The sequence below is a fragment of the Armigeres subalbatus genome, chromosome 3 (assembly GCF_024139115.2).
Source record: "Armigeres subalbatus isolate Guangzhou_Male chromosome 3, GZ_Asu_2, whole genome shotgun sequence".
Classification (NCBI taxonomy): Eukaryota; Metazoa; Arthropoda; class Insecta; order Diptera; family Culicidae; genus Armigeres; species Armigeres subalbatus.
Window position 1 is genome coordinate 10,488,726 of NC_085141.1, and position 25,765 is coordinate 10,514,490.

At 38.9% G+C, this 25,765-nt stretch overlaps 1 protein-coding gene across 4 annotated transcripts in view; it reads right to left on the reverse strand.

Moving 5' to 3' along the window:
* The window catches only part of LOC134219475 (uncharacterized), a 407,421-nt gene that overhangs the window by 253,934 nt on the left and 127,722 nt on the right, over positions 1-25,765 (reverse strand). The window lies entirely within an intron of this gene.

A 25,765-nucleotide genomic window follows, 5' to 3' on the forward strand; every position in this document is an offset into this window, starting at 1 on the left:
CACCGCACTCTAGATCAATGTCCGTGCGTTTGTTTTGCTTTCCTCAACAGCTGACCCAAAATTGTATTCTAATGATTTTTTACATTCAAAATTTTACATATTGTAAATAAATTGATTTTCAATTTGGATTATCGACGGTTGTGATTAATATACGGGCTGTTAATAATATGGAAATAGCAGCAATAATACGGTTCCCAATCCTAGTTCCTTATAGGTATAAACGTTCATAATAACTGGAACGTAAATGTTTGGAAACGTTTCCATTTGCACGATACTACCACGGTCTGTAAAATTATGCTCATTGACGACCAACCATAATAAGTCAATTATCATGATCAAATCACCATGCTGGAAAGAAGAAAATCCGTTTCAGACATGCTAGTGTTTATTTCGAAAATGATCGTATCATTACAAGCTAAGTGGGCTCGGATAAATTCAGGCCAGATAACATAGTAAAACGATGAGCAGACACAAAACGCTTGCTTCGTGTATGGGCGGATGAGGGGTACCCATTTATGTCAAATGACTTCTGAGATGCTTAATGACTTAGTAGCTGACTGACTGAGATACTTTTGAGCTTTGTTATGCTTGCGTCTCACGATGGGAGATTGATAAATCGACAGCAGCAGCAGCAGCGCTGAGGGTCATTGAGATGAAGAAGCTCCAGTGCGAGTGTTTCTCATTTTGCATAATTGTCATTTCGCTTCTCGGCCTGCATCGTAAAAAAAGAGCATGTGAATCCAGGAAGAGTAACCCGCAGACGAGACAACATCAAACGTCAACGGAGCTTTCGATTGTGTTTTACGATCATGTTTTATGTCATTTGCCGTGTGATGTAACTCTGTAGGCCGAGAGTAGCTTTTATTGCAATCTGGATTTGGTTTGTGCGATGCGACTGTCCTTTAGACGTTGCAAGCAATGGAACTTTCAATTTGTTGAAAAAACATTAATCTACAGGAAATTGAATTCCAAAGAACTGGATAAGTCGTTGACAAAGTTCAGTTGGCTCGTGGCTCGTCTTTTGTGCAGCACAAGAAAAGTGCCGTGGAGCCATGCCCATCAGATATAGAATGCTCATATACCTACAGTGGTGGACGGAATTAATTGTTTTGTTATTGACTATTCGGCCATACGAAAAAACAAATTATCAAATTACTGGACTATTCATTGGTACGGTACATGTTTTAGAATTCTGAAAACCTTCAAATTTTTCTACTGATAATTATTCATTAACTTATATATTTATTGGAATACACTTCTTATGAGCGATCAGAAATACAATTAATTTTGCGCTACAGCTAACACGATTGTCAGTGATTTTCAACATGTTTGTGCCACTCACTCGACGAACTAAAATGTGACTGCGACCGAACGTCCTCTTGACTATGATGATTTACCAAATGTGATGTTTCTTTGTTGATTCGTGTTGTAATGAACATTCTACGACTTATTTGAGTACTGCGAAGTTTATCATCTATGACAATCTTTACTGTGTTGGAGAAAAGTTTTGTCGACTAAAAACCAAATGTAGAACAAAGTACCTTTTTATCCATGAAAATTGTTCAATTGAAAAAATGATAAAATATAAATAAATGTTTTTATTTCAGAATAAAAATATCAACAAATAACAACACCCTAAAACATTTTGCAGCATCATAATCATATCCGTTACTGTAGATAAATATTGAATGGTAGGAAAGCATACACTCAATGCTTCCCTTTTTGCTGTTTACACATCCTAGAGATATATAACAACAAGCCAGCACGAATTGAGGATATTTCCAACAAAACAGGATCTTGGATCCTGCAAAAAAAAAGCCACAAAACCATCATGCATGGCTTTCCATTCAGGAAAGCAGCTCGGAAACGATGTGGATCTCGCTTTCTCAACGATGCGAAAAAAGGCGAAAAGCGGCAAACGGGTCGGCTGAATGAACGACACACTGCGGTCAAGAAGAATGCCACAAAGGATACGTGCTCTGCTAGTTTTCAGCCCATCAGCTGTCCTGGCTGATAACGGTCAGACAGGATATCACGTGTCTCTCCCACTACCTCCGTAATTCCATTCGAGCCTCCGAAGGTGATCATCATTGTCAGTTTTTATTTCCTTCGAACGGCAGCAATTATTATTGAAAGCTCCGACATCCGAACAGCATTGGTGAAATTTCTGTCAGCACTTCCCACACCCCGCTCGCTTACTGACCGGTACGATAGTGGAACGCAACTTCCCAGCTAAGTAAGTTCGTAAAGCGGAAATAGCAAATGATTATTATGAACTGAGAGTCTTCCTGAGGAAATGCACTCATAGTGCCTACAATTGTGGTCGGAATGAACAAAACAAGTGGCCCAATGGGATCGTGTCTGAAGAAAGTAAGAGAAAAAAAACAAGTGCAAAGATTTCCGCCGTTGTTGCCGTAGTCCTTGAGCTTCGTTGTGCACTTATAAGTCCGGGTAAACACGGAGGTAGTTGGATTGGGTTTCGAGATTGATTGCACAGGATCTTCGATTGGCCTAGGTTTTTCTATACAAAAAACATTTTTCCAGAAAATGGTAATCAAAATTAAAGATATAGCGGAACAAATAACTGGAGAGAAGTCGTAATGTAAAGTTGTAAAGATATTGAGAAAGTGAAAATAAAAAAATAATAATCTATTAAGACATACGCAGGATTATAAACAATAAAGAAAAATACATATAAGTTTCAAACATTATTTACAAGTTTGTTTAAATTTTCGAATATTGAAGTAAAATAAACTAAACAAAACAGGAACCGAATAGTGGAATATTTTTCCGGAATCATAAATCCAAAAACCTGTTTGGTAGTCCAGGAGCATCAATACTCACGAGTAAAACTTTCGCATCGCGCACGATTTGGGTCATAAAACTACGCTTTCCAATATTGTCTATTCCTAGCGATTTATTTGACCAAGTAGGTCAATCGACCCGGTTTGTTTACTCATTTGTCTGATTATTTCACTTATTCAAAAGCTTGACTCACATTGCCGGATATATAATTCCAAAGTTGACTCATTGGAATAGTCATATCCGTTATAGCCAAATGTGGGGTTATCAAGCTTCCTCATTTTTATTTGATCGATCTGATGACTAATTTGGTCTTTCTGTCATCTTGGCCAATGTCATCTTTTTTAGGTCAGAATCGTCTTTTTGAAAACAATGTGTTGCATTTCTGAATGCCAGTTTGGTCGATCTGAATGCAATAATGGTGGATTTGAAGAGCAATTTGGTCTTTCGGAATATCAATTTCTTCTTTCTGAATAACAATTTGATAATTCTGGAAACCAATTTGATCGTTCTAAAGATCCTTTTTGGCCAATATGCTCTTTCTAAAGATCAATGTAGGTCATTTGGAAGACAAATTTGATTAGTCTGAAGACAAATTTAATTTTTTTGAGGTACATTTTGATCTTTTTTAGATTTATTTGGGATTTTTGAATGCTGCTGTGTTCTAAAAGGAAGAAGGTCCTCTTAATACCAACTTTCTGAAGATATATTTTTCTTCCTGAAGACCACTTTGATCTTTCTGATTGCCAATTTAGCCAATCTAAAGACCAATTTGGCCTATCTGAAGACCAATTTGGACTTTCTTAAGACCGCTTAACTTTTCAAAAGGACCTAAATAACATTTTTCCCATGAATTAATTTGAATACTACAATCAATAGCTTTCATGTTGTTCTGTTGATTGCGCTATTCAAATTAATTCATGAAAAAATGTTACTTAGGTCCTTTTGAAAAGTTAAGCGAGAAATGTTCCCTGCCCTTGGATTTCTTTGCCAATCAAAATATTTTGTGAAACTAAAACTTCAAGAAGGTTTTGAGGATTTTCAAAACATTCTTTATCAAATTCGAGGAGACCAGTAGAACATAATTTCTATTAAATATATGTAGCGGCCTTATTTGAGATTTTTAATGCTGCTGTGCTTCAGAAGAAAAAATAACAATATTCACTAGGGGGAAAGACGGCTTTGGCAGGTTTTGTTCTATTATTGGCAGGCGGGTTTTTGTCGACCAAATTTTATGAGATTTGGCCACAATATTCTTTGATATGCAAAGAATGTTTAGGCCAAATTTGAGCCTAGTCAGTCATAAAAAAAACCCCCTGCCAATAATAGAACAAAACCTGCCAAAGCCGTCATTCCCCCTATCTGAAGACAAATTATGTCCTTCTGGAATCTGAAGACCAATTTGGACTTTCCAACGGATAATGTGATCTTACTGAACACGATAATGTTTGTTCTGACGGCACATTTAACTATTCTCAAGTCAATTTGGTGAAAAATGAACAATGAAACATGAAAAATAAAAAATTGAAGATTAAGAAAAATTAAAAATTAAAAATTAAAATAAAAAAAAAATTAAAAAAAATTGAGAAATTAAAAAATTAAAAATTATAAAATTAAAAATTAAAAATTAAAAATTAAAAATAAAAAATAAAAAATTAAAAATTAAAAATTAAAAATTAAAAATTAAAAATTAAAAATTAAAAATTAAAAATTAAAAATTAAAAATTAAAATTAGAAATAAAAAATTAGAAATTGAAAATTAGAAATTAGAAATTAGAGCTTGAGCTTGAGCTTGATTGACTGCTCGTAGTTGCTACTCCATTATGACCAGATCAGCTGTTCTTGCACAGGGAACCAACAGATGTTTGCTTGGGACTAGCACACATCTTCAATGTACAAGTACTGGTGATCTCATTTGTTAAGGTCATACTGGCGCCTGCCACGTCAGAATGCAAGTCAATGTAGGAAGGGGGAGGAAATGATGATGCAATCACTCGCCCACTGCAAGCCGAATATACCTCTGCACTTGCCACGAGTTCATGCGGAATTTGTTGGAATTTTTGGGTTAGGTTCGAGAGGCAGAGGTCCGTTTTGGTTAACGAGCTGCCAATGTGATAGATAGGAGAAAGCAACTGATGGAATTTCTAATTGGATGTAGGAAACGATCTCTATAGTTCATTTCCAATTCTAGCAGATTACTGTTAGAATACTCAAGTTGAAGGTATAGGAATAGTAATGGAAACGGTATGGAAGTCCATTTCCAGTTCTAGCGATTGCTAGAACATGAGAAATAAAGAGAAAGATACAAAGTAGGAGAATGGAACGGACCTGGGATTGAACCCACGACCTCCTGCGTATGAGGCAGAAGCAGTAGCCATATGACTACTAAGCCCGAAGAAATTGAAAATAAGAAATTAGAAATTAAAAACTAAAAATTAAAAACTAAAAATTAAAAATTAAAAATTAAAAGTCAAAAATTAAAAATTAAAAATTAAAAATTAAAAATTAAAAATCAAAAATTAAAAATTAAAAATTTTAAATTTTAAATTTTAAATTTAAAATTTAAAATTTAAAATTTAAAATTTAAAATTTAAAATTTAAAATTTAAAATTTAAAATTTAAAATTTAAAATTTAAAATTTAAAATTTAAAATTTAAAATTTAAAATTTAAAATTTAAAATTTAAAATTTAAAATTGAAAATTGAAAATTGAAAATTTAAAATTTAAAATTTAAAATTTAAAATTTAAAATTTAAAATTTAAAATTTAAAATTTAAAATTTAAAATTTAAAATTTAAAATTTAAAATTTAAAATTTGAAATTTAAAATTTAAAATTTAAAATTTAAAATTTAAAATTTAAAATTTAAAATTTAAAATTTAAAATTTAAAATTTAAAATTTAAAATTTAAAATTTAAAATTTAAAATTTAAAATTTAAAATTTAAAATTTAAAATTTAAAATTAAAAATTAAAAATTAAAAATTAAAAATTAAAAATTAAAAATTAAAAATTAAAAATTAAAAATTAAAAATTAAAAATTAAAAATTAAAAATTAAAAATTAAAAATTAAAAATTTAAATTTAAAATTAAAAAATTAAAAATTAAAAATCAAAAATTAAAAATTGAAATTTAAAAATTAAAAATTAAAAATCAAAAATTAAAAATTGAAATTTAAAAATTAAAAATTAAAAATTAAAAATTAAAAATTAAAAATTAAAAATTAAAAATTAAAAATTAAAAATTAAAAATTAAAAATTAAAAATTAAAAATTAAAAATTAAAAATTAAAAATTAAAAATTAAAAATTAAAAATAAAAAATTAAAAATTAAAAATTAAAAATTAAAAATTAAAAATTAAAAATTAAAAATTAAAAATTAAAAATTAAAAATTAAAAATTAAAAATTAAAAATTAAAAATTAAAAATTAAAAATTAAAAATTAAAAATTAAAAATTAAAATTAAAAATTAGGAATTAAAAATTAAAAATTACAAATTACAAATTACAAATTAAAAATTGAAAATTAAAAATTGAAAATTTAAAATTAAAAATTAAAAATTAAAAATTAAAAATTAAAAATTAAAAATTAAAAATTAAAAATTAAAAATTAAAAATTAAAAATTAAAAATTAAAAATTAAAAATTAAAATTTAAAAATTAAAATTAAAAATTGAAAATTGAAAATTGAAAATTAAAAATTAAAAATTAAAATTTAAAAATTAAAATTAAAAATTGAAAATTGAAAATTAAAAATTAAAAATTAAAAATTAAAAATTAAAAATTGAAAATTAAAAATTGAAAATTAAAAATTAAAAATTTAAAATTAAAAATTAAAAATTAAAATTAAAAATTAAATTAAAATTTAAATTTAAAATTAAAAATTAAAAAATTAAAAATTAAAAATTTAAAATTAAAAAAATGGACGAAGGACGAAAGGTCGAAATGACAAAAGGTCGAAAGGACAAAACGTCGAAATTATAAAAGGTAGTAAGGACAAAAGGTCGGAATTCAAAAAATTTAAAAGACAAAAGGTCGAAATGACTAAACGTCGAAAAGACAAAAGGTCGTGAGGACAAAAGATCGACAGGACAAAAGGTCGAAAGGACAAAAGGTCGAAAAGACAAAGGTTCAAAAGGTCGGAATTCAAAAAATTGGAATGACAAAAGGTCGAAAGTCAAAAAAATTACAGGACAAAAGGTCGAGGTAAAAGAGGGTTGAAAAAACCGAAGGTTGAATGAAGAACAGGTTGAAAAAATCAATTGTGAAATCTGAACAATTGAAAATTTCATTTTTTTTTAAGTATTCCATCTAAAGGTTGTTATGGGCATTAAAGGGTTACTATTTGATTTCAACGGTGGCAGTATGGTAATGAACCTGGGAGCACGCGCGCAGGACATACGAATCCCGGGTCCGAATCTCCAGGAAATCCAGGAGGAAATCGACCGGCTGAAAAACAACAAAACACTTGGAAACCCCAACTACCAGAAGAGCTGTTTAAATACGGTGGTGAGTCGATGGCTAGATCGCTGCACAGGGTAATTACCACGGTTTGGGAGGTTGAGATTCTGCCGCAGGATGGAAGGTGTCGTGTGTCCTATTTACAAAAAGGGCGATAAGCTGGATTGTAGCAACTACCGCGCAATCACATTGCTGAACGCCGCCTACAAGGTACTCTTCCAAATTTTATGCCGCCGACTAACACCAATTGCAATAGAGTTCGTGGGGCAGTACCAGGCGGGATTTATGGGTGAACGCTCTACCACAGACCAGGTGTTCGCCATACGTCAGGTATTGCTGAAATGCCGCGAATACAACGTGCCCACACATCATCTATTTATCGACTTCAAAGCCGCATATGATACAATCGATCGGGACCAGCTATGGCAGCTAATGCACGAAAACGGATTTCCGGATAAACTGATACGGTTGATCAAGGCGACGATGGATCGGGTGATGTGCGTAGTTAAAGTTTCAAGGGCATTCTCGAGTCCCTTCGAAACGCGCAGAGGGTTACGACAAGGCGATGGTTTTTCGTGTCTGCCTTTCAACATCGCTTTGGAGGGAGCAATACGAAGAAGAGGGATTGACACGTGTGGTACGATTTTCACGTAGTCCGTCCAGTCATCTGGTTTCGCCGACGACATAGATATTATGGCACGTAACTTTGAGAGGGTGGAGGAAGCCTACATCAGACTGAAAAGCGAAGCTAAACGGCTTGAACTAGTCATCAACACGTCGAAGACGAAGTACATGTTAGAAAGAGGCTCAAGAGAGGACAACGTAAGCCACCCATCACGATTTTGTATTGGTAGTGATGAAATCAAGGTTGTTGAAGAATTCGTGTACTTGGGCTCACTGGTGACCTCCGATAACGATACCAGCAGAGAAATTCGGAGACGCATCATGGCCGGAAATCGTACGTATTTTGGACTCCGCAAAACGCTCCGATCGAATAAAGTTCGCCGCCGTACCAAAGTGACTATTTACAAAACGCTAATTAGACCGGTAGTTCTCTACGGACTCGAGACCTGGACGATGCTCATGGAGGAGCAACGCGCACTGGATTTTTCGAAAGGAAAGTGCTGCGTACCATCTATGGTGGGGTGCAGATGGCGAACGGTACGTGGAGGAGCCGAATGAAAAACACGAACATTTAAAAACGTAAGTATTTTAACGATGCTGTCAAATGGCTTAAAATTAATATTTTCAATATCCTTACTACATTTGTCACCCTTTTTACATGTCACACCTATTCAAACAATCGTTTAAATAATAACCATCTCATTAGCAGCAAGACCTACTTAACCTTCTGTCTGTGCTCAAAAAAACTTACGTTGTCTGTGCTCTGGGGTCAAATTGACCCCAAATTGAAATTTGTATAACTTTTTTATTGTTTGTCCGATTTTGGATTTTAGGGGCTGTTTCGAAACATAATTTAATCATCTTTCAGGTCGTAACCAAAGATTGACTATTGGTGGGCGGGTACATCGCGGGGAGGGGTTTTAGTGAACAAGGATTCAAAAACAGTGGTTTTTCATGATTGTTTTACTTATATCCGAAAATCTTACTCATTTTGAACTGCACCTTTTTTAAAAAAGTTATGCAGGAAGGCGTGTGCTTCGGCATGAGGCGTTGATAAGTTAAGAACTTGGCCGCCAGGTGGTGATAAATTTGAATTCATTATTTTAGACTACTCAAGATATTCCGATATATAGAAATCTCCTCAGTGTAAATATTCTTATCGTATCGAAGGTCGTCTAGTGGGAATGGGCTGTCTAGTGACGGAAGTAATAATTGGGAATTTTACAAATAGGCGGCAAATTGGCTAATCTTTGGTTACGCATGTAGACCCAAAGGCCTTAGTTCCAGGGTTTTCTTAAATGACCTAAACCATATTCTGTGAACACATTCTATTATTTGCAGCATCGCTGGAGCAGGTTGAATGCAACGAAAACTTTTGATGAGCTCTACCACAACATTCATGATTGCCAAAAATGCTACAAACGAAAATACATCAGATCTCACAAGCAACAAAATACTCAAATATAACAGCTCATTAGCGCCGCATCTTGGATGAAGTGCTCATTATATTGAGCACTGCTTTGTAGTCCTGGACATCCTGAACAATGTTGCCGAATACAACTTGGTTGTAGGTATGAGGGATCTCAAGCTAAAGCAATATTTCAAATATGCAAGAATGTTGCAAGTACACTAGCGCCGCCTATTTGTAAATTTTCTAATTATTTATTCCGTCACATGACAGTCCATTCCCACCAGACGAACTTTGTTAAAGACGTCATCTTTACACATTTCAAATTTGTGCACTGAGGAGAATTCCATATATCGGAAATACTTGAGTAGTCTAAAATAACGAATTCAAATATACCGACACCTAGCGACCAAGTTCTAAACTAATCAATGCCTCATGTCGAAGGACACGCCTTGCTGCATAACCTTTTTGAAAAAGTGCAGTTCAAAATGGGTAGGATTTTCAGATATAAGTAAAATAAGCATGAAAAATCACTGTTTTTGTACCCTTTTTTACGAAAACCCCTCCCCGCGATGTACCCGCCCACCTATAGTCAATGTTTGGTAACGACCTGAAAGATGATTAAATTATCTTTCGAAACAGCCCTAAAAATCCAAAATTGGCCAAACATTAAAAAAGTTATAGCAATTTCAATTTGGGGTCAATTTGACCCCAGAGCACAGACAACGTAAGTTTTTTGAAAAAAGTACACTGTAGCGCAAATTTTCAAGATTTTTCAAGCGAATTTGCACTTAGGAGACAGATCTCGGCGAGTTTTACCAAACTACCAAAAATTAGGAGAAAAAATCGGTTGAAAACTAAAAAAATGGCAGCCACTCAAAGTGGCCTGGGGTCATATTGACCCCAGAGCACAGACAAAAGGTTAATGGACGTTGACCCTCGACGCATTTCTTTCACCCTCAGCCCTTACTACAGAATTGAACGACTTCTCCCTGCTTCCATTTTTTCCTCGAACTGTGTAATTGTGAAATGTTTATCTCCCGCCTATCCTACATAGCTCCACTGAAAACAAAGTTACTACTACCGCCGCTTCAGATCATGTTGGAAATCTGCCCACAGGCAAGTCTGTTTTCCGCGCAAGATGCCATCAGTAAGAGGAAAAGAAAAACCTAACAGAAATCCTCGAAAGTGAGGTCCGGTTGGCTTTTACAGCACGGTCGGTGCCTTTTTCCACCATTTCAATTCGATTACGGTGGATGCGGCCACTAACGAACGCCGTCGTCGTATTGTAATAACAATCCCAAAAGGAACTTGGGGCGCGCACTCAGACTCCTTTTCCCTCCATCCGAGTTGGTGAACCTTTTCATTTAAATTCAGGTCCATCTCGAATGGTCCTCGGGTTATTGAATTAAGAAACGGTCGACCGGAAGAAACGAAAAATCATCACTCACAACTTCGATCTTTGTTCGTTTTCCCCTCCAAACGCGTTCCCTATAGCAACTGAATCTTCCAGGAAGCTTTCCGGAAGCAACCCATCCCGAACTGTGCATTCGCCATGCCATCTGGCGATGCGAAGAATTTATAAATTCGGATCCGATCCAATCGTGTTTTGAATATTCAAATCAGCTTATGAAACGGCAATCTTCATAAGTAATCACCCCCAGGATGGAGAAATCTAGCTATGGCCGGTTCGTTGGTTGCCATCGCTCGCTCCGTTGCGATGGTAGCTGCTAACCCATATTAACGATGTGCTTTCACATTGTACGCAGAAATTCTTCCCCGTCCCAAATCGCTTTACGTATCCAATCCACCACCATAGTAACTGGCCGGTCTTTTCCGACTCGTTTCCATTAAATGGTGTTGGCTACTGATGCCTTGGGATTCTCCCGAATCCGAGGCTAATGTTTAAAGAATCCAATCCCCCACCCCGAGAAAGGAAACTCTACTGGGGGCTATTTGAATTGTACTTAAAACCGCACGGACGACAGCAAACACTCAAATGATTATCTTATGCAAATTGTGTTCCACTCGAAGCGGAGAACCAGCTGGGAGGAAGCTGCCCATCCGGCCGAGCTGAGAGTTCTTTGTGCAGTGACCGCGCACTCAGTCGCATTTTCTACCACTCTTAATGGCACTTCCGGATGCGTCGGATGTCCGCTCAGTTTGCTTTGCTTTATATGGGATTTAGGTGGATATGTTCCGGGGGATAAAGGAAGAACAAGAATGGTTTGATTAACGTGTTTCTACATTGAGAAAAATGGAAGCAGCGCGAATCAACAGTCGCTGGGACGTGGAAACGATGAAATCTTTTGTGGGGATTATCTTGAGCTCCACTAATTAGGATGGCTTATAACTAGAGTAAAGCTTAATTTCAGTTGGATGTCTCATAGATTGAAGATTTGTGCTACTTTAACAGACTCCTTTCTATTATCTTCAGCCTTACATAATATTATACGTTTAAGGTAAATTTTAAACAAAAGTCGAGTCAAGTACGAGACACTGAAGACGACCTTACTGTTGAGGTCGAAATACGTATCTGTCAAGGTACAATTAAGTGGTGGAATTAAATGGGATTGTACAAACTCGTCTTATGACAAGTGAAGACATTCTACCAAAAAGCTCAAAACAACTTTCCTAATAAAAGCATGAAGTTTATCAGACTTTAACCCTTAAATGCGCAATGTTGTTTTAAAACAACAAACCGAAAATACGTTTAATGTTAATGATTTCAATGGTTATTTACATTAAAAGTGTTTTCGACGTTTTCTAAAAAAATCGCCTTGCGCCTTCAAGGGTTAAGTCAATGCAAGCAAAACTCGCGAAATTTGAAGGAATATTTGGTGCTTTTTTTGTGTATTATAAAATACAATACAATGGTCAGTAATATAAAATAACACTCTGAGACAACTGTGTTTTATTATTCACATACTGGTATTGTAAACTGCTATCCATCACCTCTCGAGTAATAAATAATATCATTTATAATCGTTTCAAGCAAAATGAAAAAAAACGTTTGGAAGCAAAATGAAAATCACAACAGGTGCTTAGAGAGGACAATTTGCCCCACGTTTCACTCAACAATTCGTCCTAACATCAATCAACCTAAAACAAACAACGACGTTTTAGTCATAGCCACTTGAATGAACGGCGAACAATTTCAAACCACGTGCTCCAGCCATTGTTGTCTTCAATTCAGATTTATTGAGAGTGAAAAAGCCTTCAGATTCTTCCGACCGCTCATATTCATCATTCAACGTTTTCGCAGCCATATATTTTTCACAATATTTGGGGAAAGCCGTTATTCATGTTTGTTTTTCCGCCGCAGTAGAATGAAATGTAGACACACAAAAAAAACGACGTTCCCTACAGAGCGTCAGAAATGCATGTAGGAAGCTCCTACGAAGCAAAAGCAATTATAATCTTCCTCCATTGCTTCGGCAACGAACACGCCACGTCCAATGGGAACCGCAAAGTCCCGCTTCATATTGATCTGCTGGTAGCCACAGGATGTGCCAGGGAAAATTATAAAATAGATTTTGTGGTAAAGATGACTTACATAAAATTGTACATCCCGGCTGCAGTGTTGTCTTCATTATTTTTCGTTATTTTTTTGTACAACAAACAAAAGCGTGCTTGATAATGCAAACGTTTAACAATTATATTCACATGTTTTCACATAAACTTTAAATCATGAGATGTATCCCACGGACTGTAGAAAAAAATTGAACAAATAATATTAATGATGCTCTTTGATCATTCAATTCATTAAATATTTGACTGCATATTGTTTTTTTTTTAATATGAAAGTAACATAAAATACTAGCACTACCTTTTATGAAAATACTATTGCCTGCACGATTAATGTTTGGTTGCAAACTTTATGAGACATATCGCCTGTCAGTTCTCATTTCGTTAGAAACCACGCACCATGCTACCGTTTCCTCTTATTGTTGCTTTTTGTTGTATAGACAGAGCAAGAGGGCGTGTGGTACATCATAGGTTGTCCAGAATATCAAAAACATCTATATTTAAGAAATCCCATCTTGTAATCTCCAGCGCACAGTAAAAAACAATACTCTTACCCGAATCCAATAACGTTGAACGACTGTTTGGTTCTCTCGATGGTATGAAAAATGCGCGTATTATCGCCCTCCGTTTTCATTGGGTATTATTTTCCAAACACAATTTGTCTTCCCCATCGCGCGCGGCACACTCTCTTCGTAACAAAATTGAAATTTTTGCTTATTCTCCCTCAGGCGGCCACGATTTCAATTTGCCCAAGAAAGTAGCAAATACGTCTAGACCTGGGCGCCGCCATTGCCAGTACTATTTACTAGCCGCCGAATATATTCAATGAGTCCCGGCAATAGTCTTTGATTTGTCAGTAATCAGTAATCAATCGAAAAGTACGTTCAATAAATACATTTAAATTATTTGCCAACAAAAGAAAAAAAATCGTGAACTGAAAGCATTTTAGAACGTTTATCCAGTAAATAATGTTCTATCAGTTTATCAATATCTAGCGCATGCAGAATTTTGAAGCAAAGTTTTATCTAGTGATTACAATTTCTGTTAAGTGATTGAAGGAACTTTCTGGCAAGTTTAATTAACAATGTTCTGAAAACTCAGATGTGAATATGTACATTATGTGGAAGATTTTGATTTGAAAAATGTATTGGCGGTAACCACTTTCCCGTCGATGGGACTCGAACCCTTGACCCTCAGTACGCTATACTGGCAGGGCGCAAATAAGATTACCGTTTCGATAGCGGATATATTGTATTTTGGGCTTCAACTGTAATGAAATTTAACAATTTGGAATGTTTACAGGTAAGTATTGCAGGTAAGCATTACTATTATTATTATGAAATACTCACAATTCGGTTGGCCTTTGCTATTCATGCACCTGCTTTGTCATATTCCTAACCTAATCTAGACGGTGTGGACTGAATTAATTTATTTTATAATTATTATTCCTTATTATTCATTATCATTTACTTTTTTTTCTTTCTTCTTTTCAATAAGCGGGACGATGTATTGGGATCTGCGTAGTTGTTCGTTGGAAATAAATCCAACTTCTTTTCATTTCACCAAGCACCAAGCTTTACAGGTTTTACGAAAAAGATCGACGATGACCGGACCCTCTCCTGACGTTTCATCACTCGACGCGACGCTTTGACAGCTGACGCGACACTTCGACAGCTGACACATGCCCTTCGGAAACAGCGGTTGGCAAGGTTGCCGGCTTAACCGCTTCTGCATTAGCATTCTCCCCCGGGTGTGGTCCGGAGTTCTCTGGAATATCTGGATGATCCTTAAGGTCAAGCAGCGCCAACCTTGACACCGGACGCACCAAACTCTTTTGTCCAATCTTAACGACGGCCTGTCGACATCGGCCATCCGGACTTGAGATTATTCGGATGATTCGTCCTCGTTCCCATCCGTACCGTTTCGTTGGTTCTGCAACCATCACCAGATCACCTGCGTCTAATGTACGGATTTCGTCGAACTACTTCGATTGTCGATGGATTAGAGACAAGTATTCGATCAGCCAGCGATTCCAGAAAACGTCCAGCTGGCATTTGACCAGTTCCCAGGACCTTCCTAGGATTTCTCGACGGATAATTCACTAGACCAGCGGCTCTCAACCTGTCGCTCATATGAATAAAAACCAGCGATTAATCCATTTAGCGGAGTGTGATTTTTCATGTTCCCCTGTGAGGAAGTATTCTCACACAACATTTTTATCCGGGTAGAATGGCAGGTGGTAAATTCGTGAGCGCCGGCTCGCCGGATAATTAAATTAGACTGTACAAATTTTCCTCCTATTAACAAAAAAATAGGACCGCGATGGGATTCGAACCCAAAACAATTCTAAAACGTTTAGAGCCCCCACTATAACCACGCCACCACATAAATTGATTGAAAGCGAAGAGTAAAACAGCTGTATTGAACCTTCTGCTTATCGTGGCGCATCGTCAGATTCAATCAGTTTGGAGACGCAAAGTAAGCAACATTTGATTTTCGCGAAACATGAGAAGAAGGATAATTATTTTTCGCACCAAGACTTGTGCCGGAGTTTATCGCACTGTAATTTATCCGGATAAAATGGATGGTGGAGAGATCTGTTGTCGCGTGAGTATTGATAAAGTTTTAAAATTTCTTATTCCAAAATATATGCATAGCGATCAGTAAATCAAAGACTTTTGAATTCTTTCCATCCTAGGCAGTACAGTGTATGAAGGGCTGTGGGGCAAAAGATCAAAAGGACAAAACGTCCAATGAACAAATTAAAAAAAAATCTTCAATGTAATCTACCTGATCGAGACAAAATATTGAATAATATGCTTCCGAACTAAAATCAAGAATCTAAAGGATTTGGAAGCCTCCAGTTGAGAGACATGAAGGCCTTTCATTCCGAAAAGCTCTATAGCTTCGTTGCAAGAAGCTGGCAGGCCTCCTTTCCAGACGCTTCTTCTGAAGCATCTCGTAAATCGTATTTCTAGAATCTCGGAAGCCTCCTGCCAATAGACTCGGAAACCTCCTGCTCGGAAGCCCCGGTTCAAGAGGCTAGGAAGCCTCCTTTCAAATCGCTTGGATGCCTCCGTGCAAAAAATTCGGATACCTCATTTCAAGAATTTTTCGGGATTCTGCTTTCAAGGGGCTTGGAAGCCTCTTTATTAAGAGGCTCAGAAGACTTGTTTCAAAAAGCTCGGAAATCCCCTCTCAAGAGACTCGGAAGCCTTTTTTCAAGAGGCTCGGTAGCCTCCTTTCAAGTGGGACGCAAGCTTCATTTTAAGAGGCTGGGAAGCCTCTATTCAAGAGGTTTGGAATTTTTCAAGAGGCCTCGTTTCAAGATGCTCGGAAGCATTCTCTCAAGAGGCTTGGAAGCCTCCTTCCAAGAGGCTCGGAAGCCTCCTTTCAAGAGGCTCGAAAGCCGCCTTTCAAGAGGCTTGGAAACCTCACTTCAAGATGCTCGGAAGCCTACCTTCAATATGTTCGGAAGCCTCCTATCAAGAGGCTTGGAAGCCTCCTTTCAAGAGGCTCGGAAGCCTTCTTACAAGAGGCTCGGAAGCCCCAATTCAAGAGGCTTGGAAGCCTCCTTTCAAGAGTTGGAGAAAGGAGAATCCCTTTGAGGCACGGAAGCCTCCTTCCAAGAGGCTCGTAAGCTTCTTGTAAAGAGGCTTGTGAGCCTCCTCTCAAAAGGCCCGGAACTTTCCTTCAAGAGACACGAAATTCTTCTTCCAAGAAGCTTGGAAGCGTACTTTCAAGAGACTCAGAAGTCCCCTTTTAAGTGGCTCAACTGATGCTTGGAAGCCTCCCTTCAAGATGCTTGGAAGCCTCCCTCCAAAAGGATTCGAAGCCTCCTATCTAGAGGCTCTGAAGCCCCCTTTCAAGGGCTCGAATGCTGCATTTCAAGAGGCTCGAAAGCCGCCTCTTCAAGAGGCTCGGAAGCTTCTCTTGAAGAGGCTCGGAATTCTTCCTTCAAGAGGCTTGGAAGTATAGTTTCAAAAAGCTTAGTTGCCTCCTTTCAAGAACCTTTTGAAGCCTCCCTTCAAGGAAGCATCCAATAGTAAAAAAAAACCCTGATTAATCCACTTAGCGGTGTTGGTGCCTTTCTCGTGCAAAAAAATACCAAAAAATATGAGTGAGTGCTTTTTAGCGTGTTTTGCGCTCAGAAAATAGTATTTTTGTCATAACTTCTGATCCCGTAGTCCAATCTGGGCAATTTTCAATAGCAAACAATGGGACAGGATTCTCAGTCGAATGGAACCTGATTCGAGTGATTCGGCCAATGATAAGCTCCAAAAAGTGTGTCTACAAAATTTTGTACACATACACACATACATACATACACACAAACAGACATCACCTCAATTCGTCGAGCTGAGTCGATTGGTATATAACACTATGAGCCTTCAATCGAAATAGCCTTTACGTATCCTTAGTATACGAGAAAGGCAAAAAGTCCTGTAGGTAGTAAATATACTTTGAATTGGAATTTTCCACGGAATAATGCAAATTTCAGCCAACTTCATGAAAAGCCATACATTCCTCAACTCCTCAAAGATTCGAAGCTGTACCTCTTAATACGTTCGTACGTTCGATCTACCCAGCTTGACCAATAGCGGACCAAAGTAATCTACCCCTGTGTAGGTGGAGGCTCGTTCATGGCGCGCTAGACGCGCAGGCGGAATAGGAGCCATCGGTTGGATTGTTGGTCTTGCTGGCAGTCACGGCTAACTCGTCTGACTTCCAGGTGGAGTCTTGGGATAGTATACAGTTGACGATGCTCGTTAACTACGGTCTCCTTATTGGCATGACGGTATTGTTGGTGATAGTGGTGCAACAGAAGATTTGTGAATCGATGACCTCTCGGAAGAATAACAGGCTGCCGTACTTCGCAGCAGACTCCTTCTACTGCGCTGATTCGACCGCGCTCGCGCAGCAGGCCATTGTTGTCCAGTCGGTAGATGGAGCTCTGTTTCGCGATACTCTTTTCATTAGTTTCGTTCGGAGCTCTGTACGATATCACGGCGATCTCGTCTGGGTAGGAGTCGATTTGTACCAGCTTGAAGATTGTTCTTTCCGCTGTCTTTAATTCTGCTTGCGACAGTCGTCCAGCGTATCTTGCCTGTTTCTTGATCGTATTGTGCAGGAATCGTAGAACGTATGCTGTTGCACGTAAAAGTCGATCACCAACGGGAGAAACGCTCGAAATCGATTACCGGCGTGAACGAAAAATGAAGCTCGAATTTTTGTGGTGGTGGCACGTTCCGATCTTTTGGGAATGCGGCCAGTCGTTTTTTGGTAGTCGCAAGAAATCAGGTACGTGGAACCAGTTACTGTTGCTGTTGCTGCTTCCCCATTTGGTTGCTTCGTCCGCTGGATAGTAATGCGTAGCCACATGTTTGCCGTAGTGTGCTCCAAAATCTCGCTTATCCTAAAGGATACGTATTGTGGTAGTTTCTTGGGTCTGCGTTGATCCAGGACAGTGCAGTGGTGAAGTCGGTACAAAGGATTGTTTTAGGGACCGGGACATTGTGGTTCTCTCGAACGAACTTTGACCAACGTACGCCCAGGACGCATCCTTGCAGCTCCAACCTTGGAACCGACCATGAGTTCAATGGAGCTACCTTTGATTTCGCGGCTATTAGACAGCATTGCGGATCGCCACTGTTGCTGGTAGATCCAAGAACACGCCACCTCGCTGGTGACGACAAAAACATGCAGCTCGGAGTTGCGATATGTTTCCTGACTGGCGTGTCGGAAGTAGCATCTTGGGATACGTATTACGGCGATGTACTGAATCATCTTCACCTACGTCTGCCACTTCTTGTAAACATCTTCGCTGATTTGCTCGTCCCATTCCTTTTGCTTTCGCCATATATCTTGGATTAAGACTTTACCGTGTATGAGAAACGTTGAAAGCAACCCCAAGGGGTCAAACAAGGTCATAACGCACCGCAACACTTGTCTCTTTGTCGGCCGCGTGTCAGTTTGAATCAGCGTCTGTACTTCTTCGCTCATCTGGGTGGAGAAGCTCAACTCGTCAGTACACGGACTACAGAGCATGCCGTGCACCCTTTCCGGTTTTCCGTTGTCCACAACTGTTTGGCTGTAACGGGCTGCTCTTCACCTAACCCTTCCATTACTACAAAATACAAATAAATGTTGATACTTTGTTGGTTTACGCCGCCCAGAGCTCGGTGCACAGCTCTGCAAAAACCTATTTTTCACCGCTACGCACAATACGACCCTACACGTGTCTTGCCGCCATAAATTGAAACCATCCGTGGTCGGCGCCACACGGTTCCCTCTATAGATTCCACGTGGAAAAACGGAAAAGCTTTTTGAATGTCCCATTTAAAAACCTCATGGATGGCTGGTAAGTGAGTATAATCCAATCCTGCCGACAAGGCAGGGCGAAGGTACCGGCAGTGCTGACTTACACAAGACACAAGATAAATAGCTCATTGTGATTCAGAAATTCAAATTCGGAATTGATGATTTTTTTTCTAAGAGGGGGCGGCTCCACCGCTTCTCCGAATGATCGAAGAGCATAAAAGAAGCTTAGCACCCGGTTCAGGTTGAAAGTTTGACGCAAATCGAGGGTTGAATTGAGAAGTATGGCAATTTGGCGCTCGTTTATCTTCCTTGGCGGAGCACGTCGTTCCGGGAAAGTAATCCGCGTAATTAATTAATTTACGATGTTAATTTGTGGTGAGCGTAAGGTGGATAAGGTTGAGCACTCACAGTCAAAGGATCTTTGTTTTCATAATAATTATTGTGATAAATAGAGCCAGATTTTCCCACAAGGTAGCGAACACAAATTGCGTAACGCAGCAATGGGAGGGATATTTTATGCAATTACTAACATTAAAGACTAACCAAAATTACTAACAGGTAAGACGCGCGGCTACAAAGCAAGACCATGCTGAGGGTGGCTGGGTTCGATTCCCGGTGCCGGTCTAGACAATTTTCGGATAGGAAATTGTCTCGACTTCCCTGGGCATAAAAGTATCATCGTGTTAGTCTCATAATATACGAATGCAAAAATCGTAACCTGACTTAGAAACCTCGCAGTTAATAACTGTGCAATTGCTTAATAAACGCTAAGCTGCGAGGCGGCTCTGTCCCAGTGTGGTGATGTAATGCCAATAAGAAGAAGAAGAAAACTAACATTAAAAAGATGAACTTCTGTACCATGTCCAGCATATCAAACATGCCAACAAATGGCTAACAATCTGGAATAAATCATAACAACTTAATGGCATTCCAACTTGCGATCGATCCTACGGCTGTATACCTACGTGAAAATAAAATACTAACGTAGGGGAAAAGACGGCTTTGGCAGGTTTTATTCTATTATTGGCAGGGGGTTTTTGTCGACCGAATTTTATGAAATTTGGCCACAATATTCTTTGATATGCAAAGAATGTTTAGACCAAATTTGAGCATAATCAGTCATAAAAAAACCCCCTGACAATAATAGAACAAAACCTGCCAAAGCCGTCATTCCCCTACTTTTCCATGGAATTTAGTAGTTTTTATTTGAATCGCAAAATAATTAGTTTTTTAGTTTCGGTGATGGCTGCACACACGTGTGCTAGATATCAAATAATCCAAATGTCCATTTTCTAATAAAACTAGAAGCCTAACAATATACTTACAATTAACGATCTGTCAAACTATAAACATACCTGTAAAGAAAAAAATAAACAGATCGTTAGTATTGTCGTATTTCACTTGCTCATAAAACAACTAGGACAAACAAATATGTACAGAAATAGAATGGAGCTCGTGTGATATTTTATGTTTTATGTCATTTAAATTCTGTAAATTAACGTTTTTTCGCATAGCCCGGTTCTCAACCTTTTTCTTGAGAGGTATGTACCCTTTCGAACTGTTGCATTCATTGAGTTACCCTCTATTTTTTCGCTTTGAATGAAAATGAGTAACTGATAAGATATATGAAAAATGGACCTGAAAACTAACGGAATGTATGGCTCTCCAAAAGATGTCTAAAACCTTCATTATTCTGCAAAATTTTATAATTCAACCCAATTTTTTACATCAAGCTTCCTATAAGGCTTCGAAGACTTGTGCAGACTACCGAGCCTCTTTAAAGAAGTCTTCCTAACTAGAGAGCCCATTTTGGGGAAAAAAATCCCGGAATTTACTAAATTTCGAGATTTTCCAAATCCCGGGAATTTTTTGATAAAATCCCGTAATATTGCTTCCGGATTGAAGCAACAAGTGCAAATTAAAGCGTCCAAAATTACAACGGAATAATTTTCACTCTAATTCAAATTGAAATCAAGACACCATATATCAACGGCGAAGCCAGAGGTGTGGCACCACTCGTCGCTAGCACGCTATAGTTATCAAAAATAGCGTGTTGAATCAAAAAGTGCCCCATCAAATAATAATGGCTGAGCCACCAATGCCTCGAACTCAAGTTGTGCTAAATAACTGCGGAGTATTTGGAAAAAATAAGAAATTATCAAAACAAACGTTGCTTTGTAAAATAAGTCTAACTCTGTGTCACACAAATTGTACTTGGAAAGTAATATTTTTAGAAGAAAATTCATGTTTTAAATTTATTGTTTTAGAAAAAGCAAGATTTTTCAAGTATTTTTTAATACTACCAAAAATATTGAACTTCTGACATTGACGCTTAAAGTATTTCCTCTGCCTTCAAGCATCGTTTGAAATGTTTTCTAAATTGCTACGGAAAGCAAAGCAGCATCATGAAAGTAATTACAGAAGGAACACATTCCTTAGTTAAAAATTATAGACAAATAATGTCATAATGTCAATTCAAATCAGTTTATTCATAATTCAGAAAAAGCAAACTATGTGAAAAGATGACAAAACTGTCAAATATATTCTTGAACACACGATTACATTATTTGGGTCTAGTAATTTAGGCAACCGCAGTGACCATTAATGAGTAAAGAAAATAAAAATTAAATAGAAAACATTTTTTGGCTTTATATACGGAAATTTTAGTTCTTTGGATTAGGTAGTTCTTCAATGGTTAGAAAAGATGATGATGAGGAACTGCAAAATGCGAGTCAAATCCACGTATGAGTAAATTATTTTTCAAACCCAAATTTTTGCTTTAGGAAAGGATTATTGACATAATCTATCCCTAGTCCCAGGACAAGAAAAGAGCAATGAAATGGACTCTCTTTTCCGAGCCTCTTGAAAGGAGGCTTCCGAGCCTCTTGAAAGGAGGCTTCCGAGCCTCTTGAAAAAAAGGCTTCCGAGCCTCTTGAAAAAAAGGTTCCGAGCCTCTTTAAAAGAGACTTCCGAGCTATATATATAGGTAAGGAGCTTTATGTAAGGAGGCTTCCGAGCCTCTTGAAAGGAGGCTTCCAAGTCTTTTGAAAGGAGGCTTCCGAGCTTCTTGAAATGAGGCTTCCGAGCCTCTTGAAAGGAGGCTTCCGAGCCTCTTGAAAGGAGGCTTCAAAGCCTCTTGAAAGGAGGCTTCCGAGCCTCTTGAAAGGAGGCTTCCGAGCCTCTTGAAAGGAGGCTTCCGAGCCTCTTGAAAGGAGGCTTCCGAGCCTCTTGAAAGGAGGCTTCAGGCCTCTTGAAAGGAGGCTCTGAGGCCTCTTGAAGGAGGCTGAGCCTCTTGAAAGGAGGCTCTGAGCCTCTTGAAAGGAGGCCTGAGGCCTCTTGAAAGGAGGCTTCTGAGCCTCTTGAAAGGAGGCCTGAGCCTCTTGAAAGGAGGCCTGAGGCCTCTTGAAAGGAGGCTTCCAGGCCTCTTGAAAGGAGGCTTCTGAGCCTCTTGAAAGGAGGCTTGAGCCTCTTGAAAGGAGGCTTGAGGCCTCTTGAAAGGAGGCCTGAGCCTCTTGAAAGGAGGCTCTGAGGCCTCTTGAAAGGAGGGCTGAGCCTCTTGAAAGGAGGCTTCCAGGCCTCTTGAAGGAGGCTTCTGAGCCTCTTGAAAGGAGGCTCTGAGCCTCTTGAAAGGAGGCTTCTGAGCCTCTTGAAGGGAGGCTTCGAGCCTCTTGAAAGGAGGCTTCAAGCCTCTTGAAAGGAGGCTTCCAGGCCTCTTGAAAGGAGGCTTCCAAGCCTCTTGAAAGAAGGCCTCAGAGCCTTTTTAAAGGAGGCTTCTGAGCCTCTTGAAAGGAGGCTTCCAAGCCTTTTGAAAGGGGGCTTTCAAGCCTCTTGAAAGGAGACTTCCAAGCCTCTTGAAAGGAGGCTTCCAAGCTTCTTGAAAGGAGGCTTCCTGAGCTCTTGAAAGGAGGCCTGAGCCTCTTGAAAGGAGGCTTCCGAGCCTCTTGAAAGGAGGCTTCTGAGCCTCTTGAAGGAGGCTTCCAGGCCTCTTGAAAGGAGGCTCTGAGCCTCTTGAAAGGAGGCTTGAGCCTCTTGAAAGGAGGCTTCTGAGCCTCTTGAAAGGAGGCTTCCTGAGCCTCTTGAAAGGAGGCTCTGAGCCTCTTGAAAGGAGGCTTCTGAGCCTCTTGAAAGGAGGCTTGAGCCTCTTGAAGGGGAGGCTCTGAGCCTCTTGAAAGGAGGCTTGAGCCTCTTGAAAGGAGACTTCCAGGCCTCTTGAAAGGAGACTTCCGAGCCTCTTGAAAGGAGGCTCTGAGCCTCTTGAAAGGAGGCTTCTGAGCCTCTTGAAAGGAGGCCTGAGCCTCTTGAAAGGAGGCTTCCAAGGCCTCTTGAAAGGAGGCCTGAGCCTCTTGAAAGGAGGCTTCTGAGCCTCTTGAAAGGAGGCTCTGAGCCTCTTGAAAGGAGGCTTCAGGCCTCTTGAAAGGAGGCTTCTGAGCCTCTTGAAAGGAGGCTTCCTGAGCCTCTTGAAAGGAGGCTTCAAGCCTCTTGAAAGGAGGCTTCCTGAGCCTCTTGAAAGGAGGCTTCCAGGAGCCTCTTGAAAGGAGGCTTCCAGGCCTCTTGAAAGGAGGCTTCTGAGCCTCTTGAAGGAGGCCTGAGCCTCTTGAAAGGAGGCTTCTGAGCCTCTTGAAAGGAGGCTCGAGCCGGGCCTCTTGAAGGAGGCTTCTGAGCCTCTTGAAAGGAGGCATCTGAGCCACTTGAAAGGCGGCTTCTAAGCCTTTTGGAAGGCGGGTTCTGAGCCTCTTGAAAGGAGACTTCTGAGCCTCTTGAAAGGAGGCCTTCGAGTCTCTTGGAAGAAGGCTTCCGAACCTCTTGAAAGGAGGCTTACAAGCATCTTGAAAGGAGGCTTACATGCCTCTTGAAAGGAGGCTTCCGAGCCTCTTGAAAGGAGGCTACCAAGCCTCTTGAAAGGAGGCTTCCAAGCCTCTTGAAAGGAGGCTTCCAAGCCTCTTGAAAGGAGGCTTCCAAGCCTCTTGAAAGGAGGCTTCCAAGCCTCTTGAAAGGAGGCTTCCAAGCCTCTTGAAAGGACGCTTCCGAGCCTCTTGAAAGGAGGCTTCCGAGCCTCTTGAAAGTAGAGGTGTGCGCCGCCGCGCCACGCCGCCGCCGCCGACAGTTTTTGGCAAGCCGCCGCCGCCGGCATTTTTGCATCGGCGCGCCGCCGTTTAAAATTTGTCAGCGGCGTGATCTATAATTTTCCACGTCGATTCAAATTTTCAGTGGAAACTCCGAAGATTCAGTGCATTTTCCGTATAGTTTCCTGATAGATCTCTACAACATTACGTTGAAACTCCAGAGAATGTTTGTGAAGATACCAATTATTTCCATGACAATTCCATACAATATTGTTAAAATTTCGAAGAGCTCTCCGTAAAAACTAAGCGTGAAAATTGCGAAGGTGTTCCCGTTGAAATCCAAAAGAAAAAAATCTAATTGAAATTGAATTTTAGAACAGAAAAGATTTGTTGGGCCAAAAGTTACATAGCTGAAAGTTGTTAGGCCAAATCATTTAACCGAAAAGACTATTTGGTAGAAGAAAGTTTTTACGGGAAGTTTCTACAGGAAAATATTCGGAATATTCACGGAAAGTCTCTGTGTAGTATTCTTTGAAATTCACACAGAAAATTGTAACTAGTAGGAGAGATGATTTAACGTTGATTTCCCCTATTTGATATTTTGAAATTGGCGGATTCGTGTGCCCCAGGAGACGTCCCCAAGGGCCTCAGAACTGGCCCCAAGATTGCCAATATCATATTTGGGTGTCGTAATCCCACTTGTCTTGCAAAATGCTGAAGTTTGATACCAATATAGCCAAAGTTTGTGATATTTTGAAATTGGCTGATTTTGGTGCCCCCGAAGGCTTCTCCAAGAGCCTTGGAATTGGGCCCAGGGTGGCCAATATCATATTTGGATGTTATAATTCCATTCGTCTTCCAAAGTGCTGCAGTTTGATTCCCATATTGCTATTGCTATGGAGCAAAAATATTGAACTGTTAATTTTGGGCCGGTTCCCCAAGGGTCAGTTCGAAGAAACCCTGGAACAGGTATCACCATGATTTGGTACCTGGTACTGACATAATCCCTACATACGAATGAACCTAAATGAAAGGAATAAGACTAAAAACGTAACATTTTGTCGCACTTATAGAGCCAAAAAAGGAAGTTGTGGTCAAATTTACTGTACCTGACCCAGTAACCCAGCGGAATAACTCCGGATAGGAGGGCCACATCACAAGTCCCAAAATGTATTCTGAATTCTGAGATCCGTACGATCAGAACAGTGATAAAACCAGGCCAATACGACTATAAATGACGAAATGGCAGTGATTTGAATTATTTTTCTTCACTAAGGCCGATACGGGTTAATTAAGATTAATTTATCAGAGTGATTTTTTTTTCGCAGGGAGAAATTCATCATTAAACGGCTAGTTTGGCATAGCCAACTTTAAATCATCGGAAAAATGCTCGGAATTTTTGAGGATTGTTTTTGGATTTCTTCAGAAAATTCTCTTTATTTTCGATTATAAATTCTTGGTAAGTTCCATTGACCGAAAGTAACAGACAGCCGAGCTGGTAATTTGGCCGAAAAAGCCGTTTGCCCTAACAGGTTGTCTGGCTGAAACGATCGTTGGCCAAAAATG